At 46.6% G+C, this 26,015-nt stretch overlaps 1 protein-coding gene and 1 pseudogene across 1 annotated transcript in view; one reads left to right on the top strand and one right to left on the bottom strand.

The window, feature by feature from the left end:
* The window catches only part of LOC124722356 (nascent polypeptide-associated complex subunit alpha, muscle-specific form-like), a 351,300-nt gene that overhangs the window by 139,808 nt on the left and 185,477 nt on the right, over positions 1-26,015 (top strand). The gene's annotated exons all lie outside the window — the stretch shown is intronic.
* Positions 10,301-10,418, bottom strand: LOC124723725 (annotated as a pseudogene).

The following is a 26,015-nucleotide window of genomic DNA, read 5'->3' as shown; positions in this document are numbered from 1 at the left end:
ATTAGTTGTCTCATATGCTAATGAGAGTGGTAATGTTTTTGAAATATTACGTAGTGTAATAAATTTTAGTTCACAAGCTGTAATTACAGTTTCATGTCCAGTAACACATTTCCCGATATTTGCAATATCTTGGTATCAATTGAAATCTTGACTCATCATTATACAGACCAGTGTTCTCCACTGCATTAAATTGTTCCAGGTGCAATTAATTAACGCGAAACTAATAACAAAGCTTCGTTGGGAGTACAAAATTGAGAAGTTCTCTTAGGGGTATATAAAGAAGAAAGGAACATCGTCAACTTTTTGCAAATGCTTTGATTCCGTTTTACTTTATTTATTTATTTAATCGTATGGCTATGGCCCCCCGTCGGGCAGGCCGTTCGCCGGGTGCCGGTCTTTCAATTTGACGCCACTTCGGCGACCTGCAGTCGACGAGGATGATAGGATGATTGATGATGAGGACAGCACAACACCCAGTCCGCGGGCGGAGAAAATTCCCCGACCCAGCCGCGAATCGAACCCGCGCCCAGAGGATTGACAATTCGTCACGCAGACCATTCAGCGACTCCGTTTTACTGAAAAGGTGAGATATCTGTCTGTTCATTAAGAAAAACTGTTTTTTAATCTAGCCGCAGAGGGCACGCCAGTGTCCTGCAGCTGCTAGGACCAGGGCAGTAGACGGCGGGAGGAGGTAGCCAGTCACCGCTAGGCAGGTCCCAGTAGCATTGCGCTCGCACCGGCAACCGCGCCACCTACTCGCGCCGGTTGCGACCCTGGCCAAGGCGGCAGCAGCAGGAAGTAGGATATGGGCGGCGACGCCACGGAAAAGAATCAAACCCGACTGAGTGAAAACCTTATTCGTATATCTGACGTAACCGATAGATGCTTGTGACAATCGGTGGTTTCACATTAAGTGAAACCACTCAAACCTGAAGAGTGACGTGGTTGCAGATCAGGTTTGTTTCATTCGACTGGAAAAAAAAAAAAAAACACGATTCAACGACTGGCCAGTCGGTTGTCCCATCACTAGGAATTACTGTACTGAAAAGAGATTAGGACGTTAGGAAGTGACGTCATGTGGGCTGCATTCCAATCAGGCAGAACGCAATTCGGGTCGTTTGGGGTAGACTAGAGCTTGATACTACTACAATAAAGACATACTGAGGCTCTTAGGAGCGCGACCCCACTATTCATATGTAGTCGCTCCTGTAATTAATGTGACCTTTACACAACAGAACAAGACCCATTACTGGTATAAAATGCAGCGTAGGGCTTAGCACTTTATCGTGCCGGCCGGAGTGGCCGATCGGTTCTAGGCACTACAGTCTGGAACCACGCGACCGCTACGATCGCAGGTTCGAATCCTGCCTCGGGCATGGATGTGTGTGATGTCCTTAGGTTAGTTAGGTTTAAGTAGTTCTAAGTTCTAAGGGACTGATGACCTCAGAAGTTAAGTCCCATAGTGCTCAGAGCCATTTGAACCACTTCATTTTTTTTCCAACTCGTTGGGCGATGTATATCACACTCCATACCTCTGCTCCTGGTCTTCCAATTAATATCAACAAATTCCTAATAAGCATCATCTTCGTTCTTTATGATGCAAATCTCGTCATTATAATTCTGTGAAACTTCATGCAATTCACTTCACTTAAAATATAAATTACCAATACTGAGTCATGCTCACCTATTATTTTCGGAAACATGTATTTGCAAGCAGTTGTAATTTTATGGCACTAATTATTTCCCATTATGGAAAAGGCAGAGTGAAGAGCAGGTGTCAGTTAGACTGACAGATCACATCTTCTGAACATGCAGGGAGAGCAAAGGAGACTGCCTAACACTAAATGAAAAAGTTCGTATTGGAATGGCTCATCTCTTGTTTGTGAGAGTGCTGTTGACGAGGAAAATGAAATTACTTGCAGGGTTTGTAGTTGTCTCCGGTAATATTAAAAATGCACCACGAGTATTTGAAATGTTGTGGTACTGTCTCAAAATCAGGTGTTTGAGTTCCTTGAATTTGGCAGTCGTTTACTTCAGCAACTAATCACTGTTACGAAATTGTACTTTGTCATCTCAGGGCTTTACAAATGCAATAAATTAATAAAATGAAATAAAATCAGATGGACGAATATAAGGAACGTGCATCAATGCAGACCTACATGCTCATATCTATTTGTTTCTTCGGACAACCACACGTCTCGTATCTCAAAATGTTCAGAAGATTATCCCTCATTCGTAATTAAACATTTAATTATCTTTAACAAAAAAGGTTGTTTTACTTACGTATTTTCGTTAATGACTCATTTTCATAACTAAACCAGTTCATCTCAAAAATTACTTTTCATTGATATTAGTCAGGTCTATGACGTGTGCGTCGTTCCACTATATTTCTGATTTAAGCTCGTATGACAGATAAAGCTGCGAAGGTCCAGGTAATTTCCATTCATATTTATGTGTGAGCTGTCTTCTGCAAACAAACTCGGTAGATTCTTCGTCATGTGCCTAGTGTCTCATGCACTGAGAGATTGTGTCCTGTTGCAGCTTTAGTTTTCAGAATTCTTAATAATCATTTTCTGTAAATGTGGTACTAGTTTTTCGTGCCATTGTTAGAATGAAGAACATATGTTTATAGCACAGCAAGTCACAATATTTATGGATTATTTATTTTATGACATTAATATATTTGTGAAGGGTTTCGAGGCACTTGTGCTTCTCTTCAGGCATCAAGAAATGAAAAGCACATATATATTGTTTACGTTATAAGATAGGATCGAAAGGCGTCGCAGATAAATTGTTATAAAATTAATAATCCATACGCATTGTGACTGGTTGCATATAAACATTACTTCCATAATTCTTAGTTTATTGGGTAGTACATGATGAGGGCATGAGCTAATATCAAGAATTACGGTCATAGGTATAATTTCTAGGTGGCTTATTCGTAAATGGAAGTCTCAAATATCGAGGTTCAGTATGTTGGAGATGAATTACGTTATTAATAAGGCTCTAAAACAGATATTTGTATCTTGTAACTGGAAGATGCCACCACAGATTTATACTGCAACAAGACATATTCAGACAGACGCACATCCCTGACTCTTTCAGACAAAATCAGGGAACTCTCCCGTTGAAAAGTATCGTTGAAGAACGTGGAACAAATATATTTTGTTCGCTAGAAAGAGTATAGATATGGCCTGAAGTGACCAACCAGTCGGTTGCGTCAATTCCTGGGAGCTGTTCAGAATCTAATTTCAGTAAGTGCCATCATTAAATCAGTACGCAGACGCCAAGCGCTGTGACTCGCCCGCCTCATTGTTATGTTGCCGCATGTACACTATTAACAGGCAGTAGGTTAGCGCCAGCTAAATTTTCTGTTCCCGTCTGTGTTCACATGTGGTTTCAGTCTTCCGTGGAACGATGTATTGACGTGTGTTTGGTAGTGAGCGAACTGCAGACTCAAGGGCCTGCGTGTAGTGTACTCCGGTCGGTGTGCGTAAAGGGCGAAAAGACATTCGAAAACCATATAAAATTGTCATACGGATCGTACTGAAGGTGTTTTACTGATCTGCCCAACAGTGAAGAAGCCAGGAATAATACAAATTTTGCGCAAGTTCATAAAATAACAACAAAAGCTTGTCGTACTTCCGAATCGACTATATTCTGTATTAACAGTGCAGTAAGCCGGCCTGTGTGGCCGAGCGGTTCTAGGCGCTTCGGTCTGGAACCGCGCAACCACTACGGTCGCAGGTTCGAATCCTGCCTCGGGCATGGATGTGTGTGATGTCCTTAGGCTAAGTTAGGTTTAAGTAGTTCTAAGTTCTAGGGGACTGATGACCTCAGATGTTAAGTCCCATAGTGCTCAGAGCCATTTTTTTGAACAGTGCAGTAACGTCCGCAGAATCTCTAGATGTGAGCACGTATTTTCATTCTCCAAGACAGGGATCTAAATGAAAAAGAAAATTACGAATTTCGACGGTTTTGACAAAAATTTGGTGTGCAGAACAGCACTTCGATACTGCGACAGAGGAGAGTCTCCGATGACTAGAAAAATACAAAGTGATCGCCTTGAAAAAATTAATTATTATGACTCAGAGACTTCCATTCTTTGTCTTTCCCGCTCGTTTGGTTTTGATCACGAATCTATAATGACGTACAAAAATTTGTAATGGAATGCAGAGACAGTACAGCAGCAAGAACGATATTTTGTGTAAAATGTACTTACTGAATGTTGAGGACAATAGTCTTGTAGTATACTTCGATAAAATTTTGGAAATAAGCTATTGCAGACGTGAATTGCTGGTACATCAATAACATGTATAACCGCCAGAGTGTTGAATGCAAGCATGCAAACGTGCATGCATTGTGTTGCACAGGTCCCCGGTGTTAGTTTGTGGGAGGGAGTTCCATGCATATTGCACATGGTCGGTCAATACAGGGACAGATAATGCTGTTTGTCGATGACGCTGGACTTGTCCAATGATGACCCATAAGTGCTCGATTGGAGACGCATCTGGTGATCGAACAAGCCAATGCAACATGTTGACACTCTGTAGAGCATGTTAGGTTACAACAGCGGTACGTGGGCGAGCCTTATCCTGTAGAGCATGTCAGGTTACAACAGCGGTATGTGGGCGAGCGTTATCCTGTTGGAAAACAGCCCTTGGAACGAATGGCAAAACAACAGGCCAACTCACTACATTGACATACAAATTTACAGTCAGGGTGCGTGGGATAACCATGAGAGTGTTCCTGCTATCATACGAAATCTCATTCCAAATCATAACACCGCGTATTGGTACAGTGTATCTAGCACGCAGACAGGTTGGTTGAAGGCCCTCAACTGGCCTCCTTCTAACTAACACACGGCCATCACTGGCACCGGGACAGAACCAGCTTCCCTTGGAAAACAGAATGGACCTCCGCCCTGTCTTCCAATAAGCTCTCGCTTGACACTACTGAAGTCGCAAATGGCGGAGGTTTGGGGTAAGTGGAAGGCACGCTACGGGGCGTCTGGTTCGGAGCTGTCCTTGAAGTAACCGATTTGTAACAACTCGTTGCGTAACTGTGGTACCAAATGCTGCTAAAATTGGTGCTGCAGATACAGTGCGATGATGCGCCAGAGCCATGGGCCGAACACGATGGTCTTCCGTCTCTGTAGTCCGACGTGGCCATCCGGAGGCCGGTTATCTTCCGACCGTATATTCTCGTGACCACCGCTGCCAGCAATCATGTACAGTGGCTCATTCTCCCCAACTCTTTCAGCAATATCGCGGAAGGAACCTCCAGCTTCTGGTAGCCCTATTACAAGACCTCGTTCAATCTCAGTGAAGTGTTGATAATGGCGCTTAGAGGCATTTTTGACTAACATCATCTCACCATGTCCAGTCCCAAAGGTAACTACCCCTCACGACCGTTACAGCGTGTATCTGAAGCAAACGTGATTTGTATCCTCATAGTAGCGCTACTAGCTCCACTCTTATGCAATTAGCGCGTAATTTGAATAGAGATCATCTTCCAGTTATAGAAACACGCCTACCAACTTTTGTTTATTTCACACATTTCCTTCTTGGTGTTAAGATTATTTGTTCGGTCAATGTACAGAGTGATCAAAAAGTCAGTATAAATTTGAATACTTAAAAAACAACGGAATAATGTAGATAGAGAGGTAAAAATTGACACACATGCTTGGAATGACACAGGGTTTTATTAGAAAAAAAAAGTTCACAAAATGTCCGACAGATGGCACGTGAAAGATCTCTTGCGAGCGTCATTTGGTGATGATCGTGTACTTAGCCGCTACTTTCGTCATGCTTGGTGTCCCAGGTCCCCAGACCTCAGTCCGTGCGATTATTGGCTTTGGGGTTACCTCAAGTCGCAAGTGTATCATGATCGACAGACATCTCTAGGGATGCTGAAAGACAACATCCGACGCCAATGCCTCACCATAACTCCGGACATGCTTTACAGTGCTGTTCACAACATTATTCCTCGACTATAGCTATTGTTGAGGAATGATGGTGGACATATTGAGCATCTCCTGTAAAGAACATCATCTTTGCTTTGTCTTACTTTCTTATGCTAATTATTGCTATTCTGATCAGATGAAGCGCCATCTGTCGGACATTTTTTGAACGTTTGTATTTTTTTGGTTCTAATAAAACCCCATGTCATTCCAAGCATGTGTGTCAATTTGTACCTCTCTATCTACATTATTCCGTGATTTATTCAGTTTTCAAATTTATACTGACTTTTTGATCACCCGGTATATTTTGCTAGACTTAGAAGAGAATATTGGCCTGAAAGTACCTACGGCTACTTTCCCATAGCGTATATCGGCGCTTTGGGTGATGGGTGACGAAGGGTCAATAAGAGCTGCAAATTAAAAAATATCGGGAGACAGGGAATAGTCTCGGTCGCATTAAGGCGAGCCATCGGAACTAAAATGCTGGCGGCGGCAAGTTCCTACAGTGTCCAACAAAACGCGAGTTCATCAACGACGACATTTTTCATTACACCGGCGGAACACTTTCACAGCTCTTACGGTATTTTATATTTTATCTAGGAATAGTTATATGTTTTCACGATAAAATCTGTATCACGCGCATCTATAAACTTTGAGACTGTTCATATACTATTTTCAGTCCATATATGTCAGTGGTTCTGTCTTTCATTGCCAGATCGCTCGCAGTATTGTCAGTCTGATTACTTTTCTCACACGCCTCGTATACTGTCTTGAAAAGAGGTTATAAGATGAATACCAAAAGAAGTAAAACAAAAGAAGCGGAATACAACTAAACTAAACCAGGCGACGCTGAGGAAATTACATTAGGAAACGAGACACCAGAAGTAGTAGATGAGTTTTGCTCTTGGAGCATCAAAATAAGTGATGATGGACGAATGATAGAGGATATAAACAGGCGACTGTCTGTAGCAAGGAATGCATTTCTGAAAAAGAGGAATTTGTTAACATCTAAGTTTATTTTTTATGGCACAGCTTGACTAAAAGAAGAAATTGGAGCTGAAGAGGCTGGTACAGGAGCTGCATGGAGAGCTGCTTGAAACCAGCCTGCGGATTGAAGACCACAACAACGACTGTCTGTCGAAGTGGGCTGTGTGCAGCACTAACAGCGAGGAGTCCATTCAGTGCTGCTCTGCAGCCAGGAGGCAGCTTCTCTAATAGCTCCTCTGTGCTGCCTTGTATAATCAGTTGCGCTGCACGCGCTTCAGTTTTCCATCAGTTCTATGCGGAAACTCTGTAGCATTAAGAAGGAACTCGCCGATTTGGAGAGGGCGCGCGTAACGCGGCAATTACGGGAACGGGCCAGCAATAACGAGGTTGTGCGGCGTTAGACGGTTGCCTTGCAACAGCAATTAGCCGTCGCTAACAGGGCTCTTCTGAGGCGGCGCGATGCGCAAGTGACAAGTGTTGATTAGTGCGGAGTTAAGTGGCTGCGGCCACCTCGCGACCTGTTGCTGCTCCCTGGCGTGCGGCGCCAGTGTGCGCGGCCTGCCCGCACCGCCGCGGTCCCCCGACTCGCTGTCAGCAGGTAATGCACGCGCCACGCGCCGTACGTCCGCGCACACGAGCACGAGCGCGCAGTAGATTTATTACTCGTACTTTCTGACTGGGTCCTTTCCCTGAACCTTGCGAGCGTATACAGACGTTTTCATTGGGCCCTATTCGTATTGCGTATCATGTAGGCTACCTCCAGAACTGCTGGTACATTCGAATCTGGTGTAAGTGGATGCACCTGTCTGCTTTCCAAATGAAAGGTTCGAAGACAAACGTTACGATCCATTTCACGGGTGTCACTGCAGATAACTGTTTAACGTTGTTACCAAAAATCTCGAAAAGTTCTTGACAGATGTAATTCGGATTTATACACGATACTCTAATAAATGTTCGGTCGGACATACACTACATATTTTTAATATATACAGTAATAAAAATATATACACTATATAAAGGGGAAATATTCCTAGCAAAAATCTCGAAAAATTCTTGAACGAAAGCTGTTGCCAAAAATCTCGAAAAGTATTTGATCGATTTTCTTCAGATTCTTACATGATACTCTAACGAACAATCGGATGGATATAAGCTATATACTTTTAATATATACAATATATAAATATATATGTAATATACAAAGGGGAAAAGTTATTAAAATTATTACCAAAAATCTTGGAAAAGTCCGTGACAGATTTACTTCAAGTTTTTAGACGATACTCTAATGAATAGTCGGATAGACATAGGATATATATATATATATATATATATATATATATATATATATATATATAATATGTGAATAAAGACTGAGCCGGCCGCTGGTGGCCGAGCAGTTCTGGCGCTACAGTCTGGAGCCGCGCGACCGCTACGGTCGCAGGTTCGAATTCTGCCTCGGGCATGGATGTGTGTGTTGTCCTTAGGTTAGTTAGGTTTAAGTAGTTCTAAGTTCTAGGGGACTTATGACCTCAGCAGTTGAGTCCCATAGTGCTCAGAGCCATTTGAGCCAATAAAGACCGATTGGGAGAAACAATATGCTGTGCTGTGCTCTGCTGTGAAAATGTACTGTTTTGTTTTCTTTCTCGCATTCAGGCAAATTGTTTCTCCCATATGTATCCTTTTTTAATATATATTTTTACCAAAAATTGTATATACAACATTGTTTTGTTTTGATTTGTTTTCTTCCTTGTAGTCGGTTTTCACTGAAAACAGAAAAGTTGTGTTTATGGCTTATCGGCTTATGATTAAAATACTACTGCGGAATATAAATTTGCAATAACAATAAATGATACTCACGGTCAGAGAGAGGAGGGAAGTGGAGATTGGCAGGTGGAAGTGCGTGTGTGTGTGGGGGGGGGGGGGGGATGGACAGAGGGGGAGGGGAGCAGAGATGGAGAGAGAGAGAGACAGGGGTAGGAGGAGACGGACGGAAGATAGATAGATAGAGGGCGGAGGAGGTGATGGACAACGAGAGCGCGAGGAGGAGGAGGAGGTGGACAAAGAGCGGGTAAGGGGGAGATGGACAGCGAGAGGGTCGAGAAGCAGATTAGGATGTATATCCAATTCTCGAACACGTTTAACAGTTGTAAAACATGCCGGTTTCACTATTTAATTGACATGGCTAAGAATCTGTCAGTACCTTGGCTTTGTGTGTTAAATCTGTATCAATGTTACTTGGGTGTGATGATTGCTTGTAAGCTGCTGTATTGTGATTTTGGTTTTTGCTGAATATCTAATGAAAGTAAGATGGACGATGAAACAGTGTCGCCACATGAACTGACCGAGAGACGTGGCGCTTTGGTAACACACTGGACTCGCATTCGAAAGACCGAGGTTCATATCACAACCCGACCATCCAAGTTTTCCCTGATTTCCCTAAACCACTTAGAGAAAATTCTGGAATGGTTCGGTGGAAGATGAACCGGCCATTTTCATCCCCACCCATGTCAATCCGAGATTGTGTTCTGTCTCTAATAACCATATAGTTGACGACGCGTTACTTTTATACGGACGGCCGGAGTGGCCGAGCGGTTCTAGGTGCTACAGTCTGGAATCGTACTGCAGCTACGGTCGCAGGTTCGAATCCTGCCTCGGGCATGGACGTGTGTGCTGGCCTTAGGTTAGTTAGGTTTAAGTAGTTCTAAGTTCTAGGTGACTGATGACCTCGGAAGTTAAGTCCCACAGTGCTCAGAGCCATTTGAACCATTTTACTTTTCTACGGTATGCTTTGTTTCTCTAATAGCACCAAGTAGGGCGTCTAGCTCATCGTCATTACAGACAGAGCACAGGATTATTGGAATAAGGTTGAATTAGGAAATCGGAAGTTGTCATTCTGCAGGAACCGTTCAAGCAGTCGTAATCTCAAGGCTAAGTCATTCGACGACGCCGAACAGCTGGCACGCCTTTAACCGTGCCCCATGCCCTCACTCGACTAGCCACTATGTAGAGCTTTTGGATTTTATCTAGGGCACTGATTATCAGGAACCCCGTCTCACTTTCTCTTCTCCACATGACGTTTGACTACTTGTGGTAAACAACGATATTGCATCTACTGTTACTACTACTACTACTACTACTAAACTAAACTCCGTCCGAATAGGCCATGAAGGCCCAACGGCACCGACCGGCCGCCGTGTCATCCTCAGATCACAGGCGTCAGTGGATGCGAGCATGGAGTGACATGTGGTCAGCACACCGCTCTCCCGGCCGTATGTCAGTTTACGAGACCGGAGCCGCTACTTCTCAATCAAGTAGCTCCTCAGCTTCCCTCACAAGGGCTGAGTGCACCCCGCTTGCAAACAGCACTCGGGAGACCGGATGGTCACCCATCCAAGTGCTAGCCCAGCCCCACAGCACTTAACATCGGTGATCTGACGGGAACCAGTGTTACCACTGCGGCAAGGCCGTTGGCACTACCACTACTACTACTACTACTACTACTACTACTACTAAAAACAGAGCTCCTCGCCAGGCTGTGAAGGCCCAAGCGATGTTTATCTGCCGCCGTGTCATCCTCTGCCTTGTGGCGTCATGCGGATGCGGTATAGAGAGGCGTGTGGTCAGCACACCGCTCTCCCGGCCGTTTTGCAGACTTTCCAGACCGTGGGGCCGCTACTAGCGGGTCAAGTAGCTCTTCAGCTGGTATCACGAGGATCAGTGCAACCCGTACCAGTCTGCCCACCAAAAAAAAAAAAAAAAACCTTGGAAGTAATGGCAATCGAACCCGGGTCCTCACAGGATAGCCATCTGCGCTGACCACTCAGCTACGGAGGCGGGCTACTATTATTACTACTACTAACAATAACAAGTTGAAAGAAGTCATGGTTCTACTGAAGCTGCATATCATCTGACAATATAGACCCACACGTGTACTTGATAACATATTTGTGCTGTATAATCCATTTGCCAATTGTGGCGGGCAGCCATTGCAACATCAAAGCATCTCAGTAGGGCAGAAATGAATGGTGTTTGTAGTCATAGACAGAAAATGACTCGGTGGAAAACTCTTGTACGTGCGACATTAAAACGAAACAAACCTAGAGAAAGTTGACACCGAAGCGTCGTCCTACCAGTTGACTTCCGCGAAGCTGTTCCTAAAATCTTTTGAGTTTCGTGTTGGGTAGTACAAGATCAAATAATTGCTACAAGAAAATTCGAAAAGTTTGTCGTAAAAGACTCCCATGTTTCATGGAGCAACGTTTGGTACTAGCTGGCTGCAAAAGTGTGCGGGAAACTGACTACTGGCGTGCGTTGTGGGATTTAAGAACAGTCGTGACCTGGTGCCTCTAGATAAATGTAGCTGCAGCACGTATGTTGCCAACATCACAGTTTCCTACAACTCACATCTAATTCATGAGGACAAAATACATAAATATCTGCTGAAAATATAGAAGCATTGCAACTGTATACGTTCAGTCACCTGTTAGTCCTGTCTGCTATGGATCCCACACACTTCAGCAAGACCGTACATGCAAGCGACTCGTAAGCAATCTCCTTTGTAGACTGAATTCACTTTTCCAGTAACCTGCCAGTGAAATGAAGTCCGCCATCTGCCGTAACAACGACTGAGCCTATATGATCATTCAGTTTCTACAACTCGTTACAATCAGGTATTTGTATGAGTTGAGAGGTTGTAATTGCGAATCATGGATATTCGATTTATAAGCTGACGGAAAAAAATCGCAACACCAAGAAGGAGTTGTGCAACATAAACGAAAGTTGGTTGACGTGTTTCTACATTTGAAAGATGACGCCTATTTAAATTTTGCGCCACTCTGAGGCTGCAAATCACGTTTGCTTTAAATACACGTTGTACCGGTCGTGAACATTAGTTACCTTCGAGACTGGACGTGGTGAGCTGCTGTTAGTCAAGAATGCCCTTTTAGGCGACGAAGATGCCATTATCCACACCTCACTGAGTATGAATGACATTGTGTAATAGGGCTACGAGAAACTGGATGTTCCTTCTACCATATTATAGAAAGACTTGGCACAAGTGTAGCCACTGTACATGCACTGCTGGCAGTGCTGGTCACGAGAATGTACGGTCGCAAGATAACTGGCCTCCGGACGACCACGTGGCACTACCGAGACGGAAGGCTATCGTGTTCTGAGTATGGCTCTGGCGCATCGTGCTGCATCTGCAGCACCAATTTGAGATGCAGTGGGAACCACAGTGACACAACGAGTTGTTACATATCTGTTACTTAAAGTGCAGCTCCGAGCAGACGCTCTGTAGCGTGAGTTCCACTGACTCCAAACCCCCGCGATTTGTGACTTCAGTGGTGTCAACCGAGAGCTCATTGGAGGGCAGGGTAGAGGTCTGTTGTGTTTTCTGATGAAAGCTGGTTCTGCGTCGGTGCCAGTGATGGCCGTGTGTTGGTTAGAAGGAGGCCAGTTGAGGGCCTGCAACCAACCTGTCTCATGCTAGATACACTGTACCTACGCGTGGTGTTATGGTCTAGGATGCTATTTCATATGACAGCAGGAGCAGTCTCGTGGTTACCCCACCGCACCCTGATTGCAAATTTGTACGTCAATCTGGTGATTCGATCTGTTGTGCTGCCATTCATGAACAGCATTCCAGGGGAGTTTTCCGGCAGGATAGTAATTGCCGACATACCGCTGTTGTAGCCCAATATGCTCTATGGAGTCTCGACGTTTTGCCTCGGCTTGCTCGATCACCAAATGTGTCTCCAATAGAGCACATATGGGACATCATCGCACGTCAACTCCAGTGTCATGCACAAACAGCATTAACTGTCCCTATATTGACCGACCAAGGGCAACAGGCATAGAACTCAATCCCACAAACTGACATCCGACTGCTGTACAACACAGTGCCTGCAAATCTGCATGCTTACGTTCAACATTCTGGCGGTTACACCGGTTACTAAAGCACCAGCATTTCACCTTCGCAATGGCTTATTCGCGCATACATTATGATACGAATTTACACTGTTAATCGAAGAATAATGTCACGTAGAAGAAGGTGTAATTAGATGAATGACGAATACTAACTTCACTTGCACATACAAGAGTGCGGAGCGAACTTCATCCGGCCAGAGCACATACAGTATATATACAGATACAGAACATTCCAGTACAATGATTCTTGACGTTTGTGGATACTTCTTGAATATACTCGAACCAAATATAGAAATTTAAATTGTACACTCCAGCTGGCTTTTTTTTTTTTTTTTTTTTTAAAGGAGCTGGGGGAGGGCGGGGTAGGCAGAGCGATCAGGGGTCGTAACCCGAGGCCTGGTCGCAGTGTCCCCCTCGTCCGTCAACGAATCAGTGATGGGAAGGGGAAATCTTTTGTGGGAATTATTATTTATTTATTTATTTTTATTTACTGTTTTTAATACACTCCTGGAAATGGAAAAAAGAACACATTGACACCGGTGTGTCAGACCCACCATACTTGCTCCGGACACTGCGAGAGGGCTGTACAAGCAATGATCACACGCACGGCACAGCGGACACACCAGGAACCGCGGTGTTGGCCGTCGAATGGCGCTAGCTGCGCAGCATTTGTGCACCGCCGCCGTCAGTGTCAGCCAGTTTGCCGTGGCATACGGAGCTCCATCGCAGTCTTTAACACTGGTAGCATGCCGCGACAGCGTGGACGTGAACCGTATGTGCAGTTCACGGACTTTGAGCGAGGGCGTATAGTGGGCATGCGGGAGGCCGGGTGGACGTACCGCCGAATTGCTCAACACGTGAGGCGTGAGGTCTCCACAGTACATCGATGTTGTCGCCAGTGGTCGGCGGAAGGTGCACGTGCCCGTCGACCTGGGACCGGACCGCAGCGACGCACGGATGCACGCCAAGACCGTAGGATCATACGCAGTGCCGTAGGGGACCGCACCGCCACTTCCCAGCAAATTAGGGACACTGTTGCTCCTGGGGTATCGGCGAGGACCATTCGCAACCGTCTCCATGAAGCTGGGCTACGGTCCCGCACACCGTTAGGCCGTCTTCCGCTCACGCCCCAACATCGTGCAGCCCGCCTCCAGTGGTGTCGCGACAGGCGTGAATGGAGGGACGAATGGAGACGTGTCGTCTTCAGCGATGAGAGTCGCTTCTGCCTTGGTGCCAATGATGGTCGTATGCGTGTTTGGCGCCGTGCAGGTGAGCGCCACAATCAGGACTGCATACGACCGAGGCACACAGCGCCAACACACGGCATCATGGTGTGGGGAGCGATCTCCTACACTGGCCGTACACCACTGGTGATCGTCGAGGGGACACTGAATAGTGCACGGTACATCCAAACCGTCATCGAACCCATCGTTCTACCATTCCTAGACCGGCAAGGGAACTTGCTGTTCCAACAGGACAATGCACGTCCGCATGTATCCCGTGCCACCCAACGTGCTCTAGAAGGTGTAAGTCAACTACCCTGGCCAGCAAGATCTCCGGATCTGTCCCCCATTGAGCATGTTTGGGACTGGATGAAGCGTCGTCTCACGCGGTCTGCACGTCCAGCACGAACGCTGGTCCAACTGAGGCGCCAGGTGGAAATGGCATGGCAAGCCGTTCCACAGGACTACATCCAGCATCTCTACGATCGTCTCCATGGGAGAATAGCAGCCTGCATTGCTGCGAAAGGTGGATATTCACTGTACTAGTGCCGACATTGTGCATGCTCTGTTGCCTGTGTCTATGTGCCTGTGGTTCTGTCAGTGTGATCATGTGATGTATCTGACCCCAGGAATGTGTCAATAAAGTTTCCCCTTCCTGGGACAATGAATTCACGGTGTTCTCATTTCTATTTCCAGGAGTGTACATTCTTAATGTGGTTTTACTTTATACCAAAACAAAAATAAGTGTATCTAGCACCGCATCGTGCTCTGAGAAAAAGAAAACAATATCTCGGCACGTTCCTACACCGAGGTAATGTGTATGGGGAAAACGAAAAAAAAAGTGCTTCATACAGGATGCAGAAGGGTGTGTCGCTACTCTCCTTAGGCTTCATCATCGAGGTACGTCTTCACGTATATCATGTTGTTCCACCGAGAATCGAACTTAGTCATGTCAGCTCACTCAATGGGTATCTTCTCCTACTATTGATGATCCAGCTGCGTGGAGGGTCGCGTAGGGCACTCCCTAAGTAATTAGAAAAATACTGTCTGTATTTTGGGTTCCGTACGATCTTGCAATGACGTTCTTGTAGGTAGTTCCAAAAGTCTAATACATCTTTAGGTCCATCGTGAAATAAGTAGTGTACCACATGCGCACGGATCCACGTGACAGCGTTGGTCTTGGCGCGCGGGAAATACTGTTGATCCGGAAATAGTAGAAACCGAGGTGTAATGTGTTCCGGAGTCACTCGTAGAAAATACGACAAAATTTGTCGCACCAAGCGCCATACGTCTTCTGCCGCGCCACATGTGAGACGGTGTTCGTCCGTGTCTGGTATCCCGCAGTCTACGCAGAGAGGCGATTCCGCCATGTTTATCTTGTGGAGGCGTGATCGGGTGATCTGTTTACCATTGACTGTGATGTACCATGTGGATCGGACGGCTGTGTCCAGTGGAATCGCGTGAATCGTCTTCCACACCACCTTCCAATTAACCTGAGGGCTTTTGGTCTCCACGATGTTTGGTGGGCGCCTCTGCTGTAGGACATGATATATATCCCGCGCCGACGCCTGTTTCGTCGGTGGTACTGCGATAGGGACATAGCTGTGTTCAATGTAAAAGTTCCCGAAGTAGTAGAAGGGTGGGGGTTTGTCTTGCGTCGTCAGTGGAGGCATAATGGAGGGCGGAGCTAAGGACTCCAACAGCAAACCTGTCAAACTTTCCGGGTGGTGGCGCCACAGCTTGATGTGTGAGCTGACATACAGGGCCACAGCTCTGTCGTGGACATGGACTAGACCAAGACCTCCCCTTTCTGGGGGAAGGGTCAGTGACTCATAACTGACTTTGAAGAGCATGTCTGTACTGACATAGGCTCCGAATGCCGCTAATAGACGTCGAGCCATCAGTAACGGTATTGGGAGAACACGCGCTATGTGTGGAAGGCGCGATGCGAGGTAAACATTGACGAAGTGTGTCCTTTGGAGAATGTCGAGGGTCCGCAGACGAAGGGTGAAGATCTGGACCCGAATTTGTTGCAATAAGCGGCGGTCGTTAAGAGCCGCAGTGCGCCGTACGTCGTCGTGAAACTCTATTCCGAGACATTTGATAGTGCCACGAAGCAGTAGGGGTTCGACACACGCTGGGGTCAACCCGTCTCCTATGGCCATGGCGACCGATTTGGCGACGTTGAGACAGCTGCCGGAAGCCACACCGTACGCGGTAATCCATTCTAGTGCTCTGTTGACATCGTCGCGATTGCGGAACACGAGAATCAGGTCGTCTGCATATGCTGTACAGCGAAATGTGACGTCACGTAGGGTAAGACCGGTGAGGCGTTGACGGAGACCACAGAGGAGCGGTTCCAGTGCCAGAGCATATAGTAACGTCGACAAGGGGCAGCCTTGACGGACGGAGCGGAAAATCGGGAGGGACTGCGAGAGACGCCCGTTAACGAGCACTTTGGAAGTCGCCCCTCGGAGTAGGCGCATCACGACGTCTGTGAATTGCTGTGGGTACTGCATGTGCTGGAGAACGGACGTTAGGTACGCGTGATCCACTCGATCAAAAGCTTGGCTAAAATCTAGTGATGCGGCGTGCCCTGGCTAGGGCTATTAAGTCACGGTATCGACACAGTGCTGTGTGGATGTTGTTGATACCCCGTAGGGAAGTCTGATCTAGCGAGATGACATAAGGTAGGGTCGGTCGTAGACGGTTTGCTAATAGTCTGGTGAATATCTTCATGTCGCAGTTGACGAGTGTTAGCGGGCGGTAATCTTGTATTCGAGCCCCACCTTTAGGCTTGTGAACCGGTATAATTATTCCTTCTACGAAGGTCGCAGGGAGCGGCACCGCGGGGGACATAAGCTCCCGACAGATGTCTGTTAACTTGGGAGCCAGTAAATACTGGAAAGTTCTATAAAACTCCACAGGGAGCCCGTCGGGGCCAGGAGACTTATTCGCCGCTCCTTTACCGATGGCGTCGATAACTTCGTCTTCCGTAATGTCGTTCAATAATTCAGTTTGTAAATCCTGTGGGACAATGCCGTAAACCAGTTGTGAGACTGCTGTCACCGTCGTCGGGTCGGAACATTGAGCAGAATAAAGTCGTGCGTAATGGTCGAAGCAGGCTGCAGCAATATCGCGTTGTGTGGTGTGATGATGGCCGTCCTCAGTGGTGATGGCATGTATCAGCGCCCGTCTTCGCAGTGTACGTTCTCGGATGACGTGATACATGGTGGGTCGTTCCGTTGCGAGTCTGTCTTGTGTCCGCGCTCGGACGATCGTCCCTTCGAGGTGTCGGCGCATATGGGCTACGATCTGTGCTTTCGCACGCTGAACTGTCAGCTGTCGTTCCGGTGTGGGTGGCAAGGAGGCGCATTCGCGAAGGACGGTGAAATAAAAATCAAGCAGCAGTCTCACGACCATACGTAATAAAGGTTCGCCGTAGGGCCGGCTTGGCGCAGGTTAACCACCAACTAATCGACATAGGATACGTTGGGAGGCGGCGGACGCACAAACTCCACGTGTCTTCGATGGCGCGTCGACAATCCGGAGAAGCGAGATGAGCAAGGTTTAATTTCCAGGGATGTCGGCTGCGCCACACCCGTTGGCGACGAAGGGTGACGGCACATATATAGGCCTCGTGATCAGAAAAGGCTACTGGCCACACCTCCGCGTCACTCACCGTTGCCGCGAGAGAACGGGAGACGTAAATCCTATCGATGCGACTAGACGAGTGACTCGTGAAATGGGTGTATCCAGGTCTATTTCCTCGGACATGTTCCCATGTATCTACTAGCTGGAGATCGCCGATGAGTGTCCCAAGTTCGGGGTACGGTGAATGGCGTGGCAGCTGATCTTTAGGTGCTTGGGTGCAATTGAAATCGCCCCCTAATATAAAGGCATCGTGTCTGCCCTGAAAAAGCGGTGCTATTCCTTCTGCGAAGAAGAGCGATCGGACACGACGGCGATTCGTTCCGGAAGGGGCGTACACATTGATAAACCAGACGCCTTGCACCGTTACGGCCATTCCTCTAGCGTCGGGGAGATATCGGACTTCGTCCGCCTCGAGGCCCTCTCTGAGGAGAATGGCGACTCCACTGTTAGTTGGCGAGGCGTGGGACGCATGAGCCGTATAACCATACATACCCGGGAAATCGGCGACGAAGACTTCTTGGAGAAAGACATTGTCAACGTCTGCTGCATTGAGCATGTCTTGGAGCAGCGACAACTTCGTACGTGTCCGAATGATGTTAATGTTGATGGTCGTTAAGCGATAGGTCTGTAGATCGTCTCCTGCGATGGTGGCCGCCGTCAGTGTCGCCGTAAAAGGTGGGGCCTGTGATCTGCTGGCCGCGTCCGCGCAGTCATCTGTTGCTACTCGGGAGGGGCCGAGGTGTGGGAGGAGAGAACTCTCTCCTCATCCACCACAGCAGGCGTAGAATCGTCTTCAATGTCGTCCGCCCAAGGTCCGTAAGTTAACGGTGGCTGGGGTAGATCGCTTGTGGGCTGAGTGACTAAGGGTGAATTCGCAGTTGTTTCCGGTTGTGTACCAACGGCGGGCGCTGTGCTGGCCATCCGTTTGTCCGAGGGAGCGGAATCGGGTTTGTCAAAATCAGACAAAGTGACAGGTGAGGGCGATCTCGTGTCATCCATTCTCCTCGTCGTTTCGTCGGCCGTCCGGTCGTCAACTGGAGAAGACGTCCGCTGGAGGCAATCGTCTGAGGGTGTGCGACGTCGCTTTTTATGTTTTCTCGGTGACCTTTGTTTGCGGACGTGGGTTTCTGTGTCCGAAAGAGTTTGTGGTTCCCGTATAGCATCCCCCTCAGGGAGAAAGGCAGAGGTCGGTACTACCCTAGCGTCGAGTTCCGTTCTCTCGTCCGAATCTTCATGTGGAGTCGATGGGCGGCGTTCTTCAACCCCTGCAGAGACCGTAATGGTGTTGGTCAATCCAGGACCGGCGACAGGTGCGCATTCTAACGCTTCCTGTCTTCCGGGGGGGTTGTCGTCTGTCATGACGGTCGATCGTGTCACCTCTGCGTAATTGAGGGGGAGGGCCGTGAGCGTAGGAGGTGGTGTCGTGTCTTGCAATGGAAGTTGTGTAACCCGACGTTGAATACACGCCAAGCGCACATGACCCTCCTGGCCGCAACCAGAACAAGTACGAGGTTGGCCGTCGTACATTATTATTGCTCGACAGCCACCTATGACTAAGTAGGACGGCACATGTTTCTTTAATTCAATTTTCACTTGTCGGACGCCGTTGAGGACTTGGTACGTCTCGATGGTGTTCCATTTTTCGGCCACGTGGCTAATTACCGTCCCATAAGGGCGGAAGGCTGAGGTAATGACGTCCGGGGGTACTTCGAAAGGGAGTTCGAAGACTCTTAGTGTGCGTAATCCTAGTCCAGCATGGTCAACAGTAGCCTCTCCGATGTGACCATCGGAGTGTTTGAACTTGAGAGTGTTCGCGCATCTGTTCACAACTGCGTGACATAACTCGTCATCAACCATCTTGACGTAAACGACGCTGCTTGTGATGAATCATCGGTAGATGATGTGCTGTGTTAGTATTTGAACTTCGTCACGGATGAATCGTTCGACTTCAAAGGCTCGTGGTCGTGCGTAGTCGGGCTGGAAGCTGATCTTGATGGTAGCTTTTCTGTACGAATGAGCCATGGTGACTCAGTGTTAACGGACGCGAGGAAGTAAAAAAACTACGCGCGCTCGCGACTTTGCGGACGGGACCGCGACCCACGACTCTGCGGACGGGACGTAAACAAGACGTCCTCGCCGCTCACCGGCCTAAAGCAGACTGCTTTTGAACTCACGACCCTCCATTTAACAGTTTAGTATCATAACCACTACACCACACCGCTCCTCGGCTTTTTTTGCGACAGTATGTTATCTAGAGAAAGGTATTCCCGAAATTTCCATTCTCTCTCTCTCTCTCTCTCTCTCTCTCTCTCTCTCTCTCTCTATATATATATATATATATATATATATATATATATATATATATATATATATATTGGGCTGTAAGACGCCCTATTAGTCGGTGTGCAGCTTGTAAAGGTGTTGCAGGGTAGCCGTTTCCGAGTTAATTAGTACTGAAGTTAGCCAATCAGGTCGTCGCGCGCGCAAATTCGAGTGGCCCGCCAGATACAGTTAATGTCTGTTGTTCTCACAGCGTAGGTAATAGCGCACGAGACTGCCCAGCTGTTGGCTGGGGTTCTATGCATATTAACGTCTCATGTCCAATTTTTGTATCGCTCTCGTGTTCGGTTTACAAAACCAAACGAAGGACACGCTTGATGATTCCGTCTCTGTGGGCAGCGTGAATTTGCGCGCAACGTATCGAATTTTTTCCGTAACAACTATTTCTGAGCACAACCTACCGTGTTATATCCTTACAAACTTTTCAAACTGTTTCTGAGGACCCTGTATATACTTACTCTCCCAGCCCCATAAACTGCAGTCGGCTTTTGGTCTCGTAAAATAGCTACCTCCTCAGAGTTCTGTCCTTATCATCTTCTTCCCTTGCTCCAAGTGTCTGCATATCCTTGCTTACCTGGTCTCTCCATCGTATTTTCGGTCTGCCTCAAGATCTTCGTCCTTCGGGTGTCTTCTATTACGCTTCAATCTCGATCCCTCACCTCTTCTAGAGACGTGCCTAGTCCATCTCAGCCTGCTTGTCTTGGCTCCCGCAACAATATCTAATTCATTACGTACTTCTCTGTACTCTTTTTTCTTCTTCGCGATTCTCTTCCCTCACAAATTGGTCCAAGTATTATCCACAGGATTTTATTTTCGAAAACTTTTATCTTTCTCTGTGTTTACTTATCTATTCCCCAAGTAGTAATCCTGGTCTGATTATAGTTTTATATATACTCATTTCGGTTCCTCTTTATAAAATTTTGGATGACAGTAATATGTTGAGTGAATATGATGCTCTAGATGTCACTTTTATCCTCGTTTTTGTATCATGTTTCTCATTATTTCTGTTATTTACTACAACCCCCAGATGTTTAAACTCTTCTAGTTCTTCAAACGGATGGTCATCAGACTGTATGATTTCCGGCCTTTTTATCTTGCAATCCCTTTCCACACTCATGAATTTTGTTTTCTCGTCATTACCTCTAAGTCAAATTTCTTTCCTTTTTGAAATACATCATCCGCAAAGGTCAGCTCATTCATTTTTACTCCTATGCTAATTCCCTCCTCTTCTTCTCTTGTTGCATCCAGTGCTTCCTGTGTCATTATTTGAACAAGAGTGGCGATATTCCATCATCTTGCCTGACTCATGTTTTTATGTCAAAAGTTATCGATTATTCTCCATCCCTCTTCACTATCCCATTTGAGCATCCCTGTGTAACTTTGACAACATTTGTAATTTTCTTTGGGATTCGAAACTTCTGTGTTTCCTCCCACAACTTTCCTCTGTTTGTGCTATCGTAGGCTTTCTTAAAACCAACAAACAGTATTTTCGCTGTTTTCTACTATCCTCAAAATTTTGATATGGCTTCTCTCAGTACGAACATCGGATAAGTGGCGGGTCGATTCTCTATAAATGGAGCTTGCTTCTCACATATATTGTCTCTTTTAAATATGGTTGTAATCTTTTTTGGAGATTCTTGGAGAACACTCTGTAGGCTGTGTTGATTAATGAGATGCCTCTATAGTTTCTGCCTTCATGTTTATTGCCCTTTTTATGTAGTAGCATTGTGACCGCTTATTTCCACTCAGGTGGCGTTCTTTCTTCATTCCAGATGTTGGTCACGAGTTTTTGTACCTGTTTCACAATTTTATCTCCTCCTTTCTTAAGCCGTTCAGCTATTATTCCATCTCTCCCTGGAGCTTCGTTGGTTTTTTAGTATACTGATGACGTCTACTGTTTCTTTCAATGTCAGCGGTGCAACTAAGAGCTCTATATTCTGATATTTGTGGTGGTCCTCCAATTCTGTACTTCCATCTTCAAAATTTAAGAGTTCCTCAAAATATTTCTTCCAAATTTTCATTCCATACCTCCTTTCCAAAACTGTATTACCGTTTTTATCTCGACTGCAATACATCGTTTGTGTGTATCCCTTTCTGAGGACGTAACTGTCCCGCAAAGATCTCTTGTATTCACTGCAGTTCTATCCTCTTCTCCTCTTTTAACTAGACTTTCGATTTGCTGTCTCTTTTCGCACTGAGAAGACTTTTGCTTACCCTATTAGCATTTTCATATGCTTCTTTGCTTTCGTCGGAATCTTACTGTAGGTGTTTTTCCTGCACTACTGTTCTCTCTTTCACTTTTTGCTCACACTCACCCGAGAACGATGGATTTTTCTTCCTCTTCTCTTTCTCCACACTCTCCTACCGCTGCTGCTCCCTCATTGCTTTTTTATCATATCCCGCTTGCCTTCAGTGTCGAGGTTGTCTTCCATTGTCAGGCACTCAAAACTGTTTTGAAGCTGAATAACAAATTCCCGTGACTTTGCATTCTGTTTCATATAGTCCACATCAATATTCCCTTCTTTTATACCAGTTACTTTACTTGGATTTTCTATACACAGAGGTGACGCAAGTCATGAGATAGCGATATGCACAAATACAGATGGCGTTACCGAGCGAGGTGGCGCAGTGGTTAAACACTGGATTCGCATTCGGGAGGACGCCGGTTCAATCCCGCGTCCGGCCATCCTGATTTAGGTTTTCCGTGATTTCCCTAAATCGCTCCAGGCAAATGCCGGGATGGTTCCTTTCAAAGGGCGCGGCCGACTTCCTTCCCCATCCTTCCCTAATCCGATGAGACCGATGACCTCGTTGCCTGGTCTCCTTCCCCAAACAACCCAACCCCAACAGATGACGTTAGTATCACGTACACAAGGTATAAAAGGGCAGTGCACTGGCTGAGCTGTAATTTTTACTCAGGTGATTCATGAGAAAGGGTTTCCGACGTGATTATGACCGCACGACGGGAATTAACAGACTGTGAACGTGGAATGGTATTTGGAACTAGACGCACGGGACATTCCATTTCGGAAATCAGTAGAGAATTTAATATTCCGAGATCCACAGTGGTAAGAGTGTATCGAGAACACTAAATTTCAGTCCGCCCGCGGTAACTGAGTGGTCAGCGCGACAGAATGTCAATCTTAAGGGCCCGGGTTCGATTCCCGGCTGGGTCGGAGATTTTCTCCGCTCACTGACTGGGTGTTGTGTTGTCCTAATCATCATCATCTCATCCCCATCGACGCGCAAGTCGTCGAAGTGGCGTCAAATCGAAAGACTTGGACCTGGTGAACGGTCTACCCGACGGGAGGCCATAGTCACACGACATTTATTTATCAAATTTCAGGCACTACCTCGCAGCACACATAACGCCGCCGGCCGCGGTGGCCGAGCGGTTCTACGCCCTTCAGTCCAGAACCGCGCGGCTGTTACGGTCGCAGGTTCGAATCCTGCCTCTGCCATGGATGTGTGTGATGTCCTTAGGTTAGTTAGGTTTAAGTAGTTCTAAGTTATAGGGGACTGATGGCCTCAGATGTTAAGTCCCATAGTCCCATAGAGCCACTTGAATAGAACGCCGTAATCGACAGCTTTCGCTTGAAGACCGAGAGCACCGGCATTTGCGTAGAGTTGTCAGTGCTAACAGACAAGCAACACTGCATGAAATAACCGCGGAAAGCAGTGTGGGACGTACGACGAACGTGTCTGTTAGGACAGTGTGGCGACATTTGGCGTTAATAGGCTATGGCAGCAGATGACCGACGCGAGTGCCTTTGGTAGCAGCACGGCATCACCTGCAGCTCCTCTCTTGGGCTCGTCATCATACCGGCTGGATCTTAGACGACTTGAAACAGTGGCCTGCTAAAATGAGTCCCGATTTCAGTTGGTAATAGCTGATGATAGGGTTCGAGTGTGGCGCAGCCCCCAGGAAGTCATGGATCCAAGTTATCAACAATGCGCTTTTTCAAGCTGGTGGTTGTTCTGTAATGGTGTGGGCGGAGTTCACATGAAACTGACTGGGTCTTGTGGTCCAACTGAACCGATCATTGACTGGAAGTTGCTGTATTCGGTTGCTTGGAGACCATTTGCAGCCATTCATGGCCTTCATGTTCCCAAACAACGATAGGATTTTTATGGTGACAATGCGTCATGTCCCCGGACCATAGTTGTTAGCGATATGTCTGAAGAACATTCTGGACAGTTCGAGAGAATGATTTGGCCACCCAAATCGCTCCACGTGAATCCCATCGAACATTTATAGGACGTAAACGAGAGGTCAGTTTGTGCACAAAATCCTGCACCGGCAACGCTTTCTCAGTTGTAGACGGCTATACTGGCAGCATAGTTCAATATTTCTGCAGGGGACTTCCAGCAACTTGTTGAGTCCATTCTACGTAGAGTTGTTGCGCCACGCAGAGCACGAGGGGGTCCCACGCGATATTAGGAGATGTCTCACCACTTTTGTCACCCCTATGTAGCTATTCGTTGTCATAACAGTCATGACTAAGTAGTCGCTTGTGCCTGTCTCAGTTCATCTTATAATTTTCACATTCATTGCACTGGTTTTGTGCCTTTGGTCTACCAGGACATAGTCAAATGGCTCTGAGCACTATGGGACTTAACTTCTGAGGTCTTCAGTCCCCTAGAACATAGAACTACTTAAACCAAAGTAACCTAAGGACATCACACACATCCATGCCCGAGGCAGGATTCGATCCTGCGTCCCGTCGCGCGGTTCCCGACTGTAGCTCCTAGAACCGCTCGGCCACTAAGGCCGGCGACATAGTGAACTTGGTTTTTTTCCCCTTCCATCTGGTGACACCCAAGTTGCCTTGTGAAAGTCGTTTCGAGTCAAGAATGTGCTCATAATCTTCGGTTGTCTGTTCTTGCACAGCTAAGAAGTCTCACTCCATTATCATTTCTTTCCGCGTGTAAGCATTTCTTCCCTGCTATTCCCTTGTATATGGTATCCCTTTTACTTTAGCCCTGGCGTCCGCAACAGGGAGCTTCGTATCATATCCTGGTGTCTCACTGATTTATTCTTCAAGTATTTCGTAGAAACTGGCTTTCATTGCATCCTCCGCTACCCCAGTGGGGTATGTAGCGTAACTATTGTTATAGTTGCGAATCTGCCTGTTGGTCCCTTAACGGCTATTCTGTCATTAGTTGGTTGAAAATCAGTTACTGCGGCTGCTAGTCTCTTACTGACCATGAAACCCATTCCCTTTTGGAATATTCCATCCTTCCGTTCACTGTAGTATAGACGTTTCGTAGCAGTTTCCTTATTATGGAACGGTTTGTTATGCAGGTACTCAATCTCCAACCTATAGGACTAGTCCAGTTATTTTTTCACGGTGAACATTTTATTTCCTCACTACCCTTCAACGCCGCTGGTGGCAGTGCCGGAGAGCTTTCGCCAATTTCAATGTATGAGTGTATGTATGTATGTGTGTGTGTGTGTGTGTGTGTGTGTGTGTGTGTGTGTGTGTGTGTGTGCGTGCGTGCGTGTGTTTTTATGTGTGTATACATTCACGTGATTTTTGTTCCTTCAGAGATATTATTATGTTAAGACATTTGGTTTGGGTGGGTGGGATTATAGCTAGTCAGAGATGTGGCTGCAGATAGTTGAATGTAGATGTAGTAGCTGTTAGAGAATGGTTAAAGCATTATAGGTGTTCAGATGATTGGAGTTTTGATTTAGAAGTTATATAGAGTTGATAAGGGTAGAATGAGGGAAAAGGGGTTGTGTCCCATCATTTTGATGATCGTCTGTTGGTGTGTTACACTACTACAGTGAGGTGACAATAGTCATGGTATGCCTCCTACTATCGTATCGGACCTCCTTTTATCTGGCGTGGTGCAGCAACTCGATGTGGCGCTAGCATGGTAAAAATGAGACGTTATTACTACTGGGTACCAACACTCCT

The sequence above is a fragment of the Schistocerca piceifrons genome, chromosome X (genome assembly GCF_021461385.2).
Source record: "Schistocerca piceifrons isolate TAMUIC-IGC-003096 chromosome X, iqSchPice1.1, whole genome shotgun sequence".
NCBI classification, from domain to species: Eukaryota; Metazoa; Arthropoda; class Insecta; order Orthoptera; family Acrididae; genus Schistocerca; species Schistocerca piceifrons.
The sequence above is the reverse complement of the archived record's forward strand: the minus strand, read 5'-3'. Positions and strand labels throughout refer to the sequence as shown.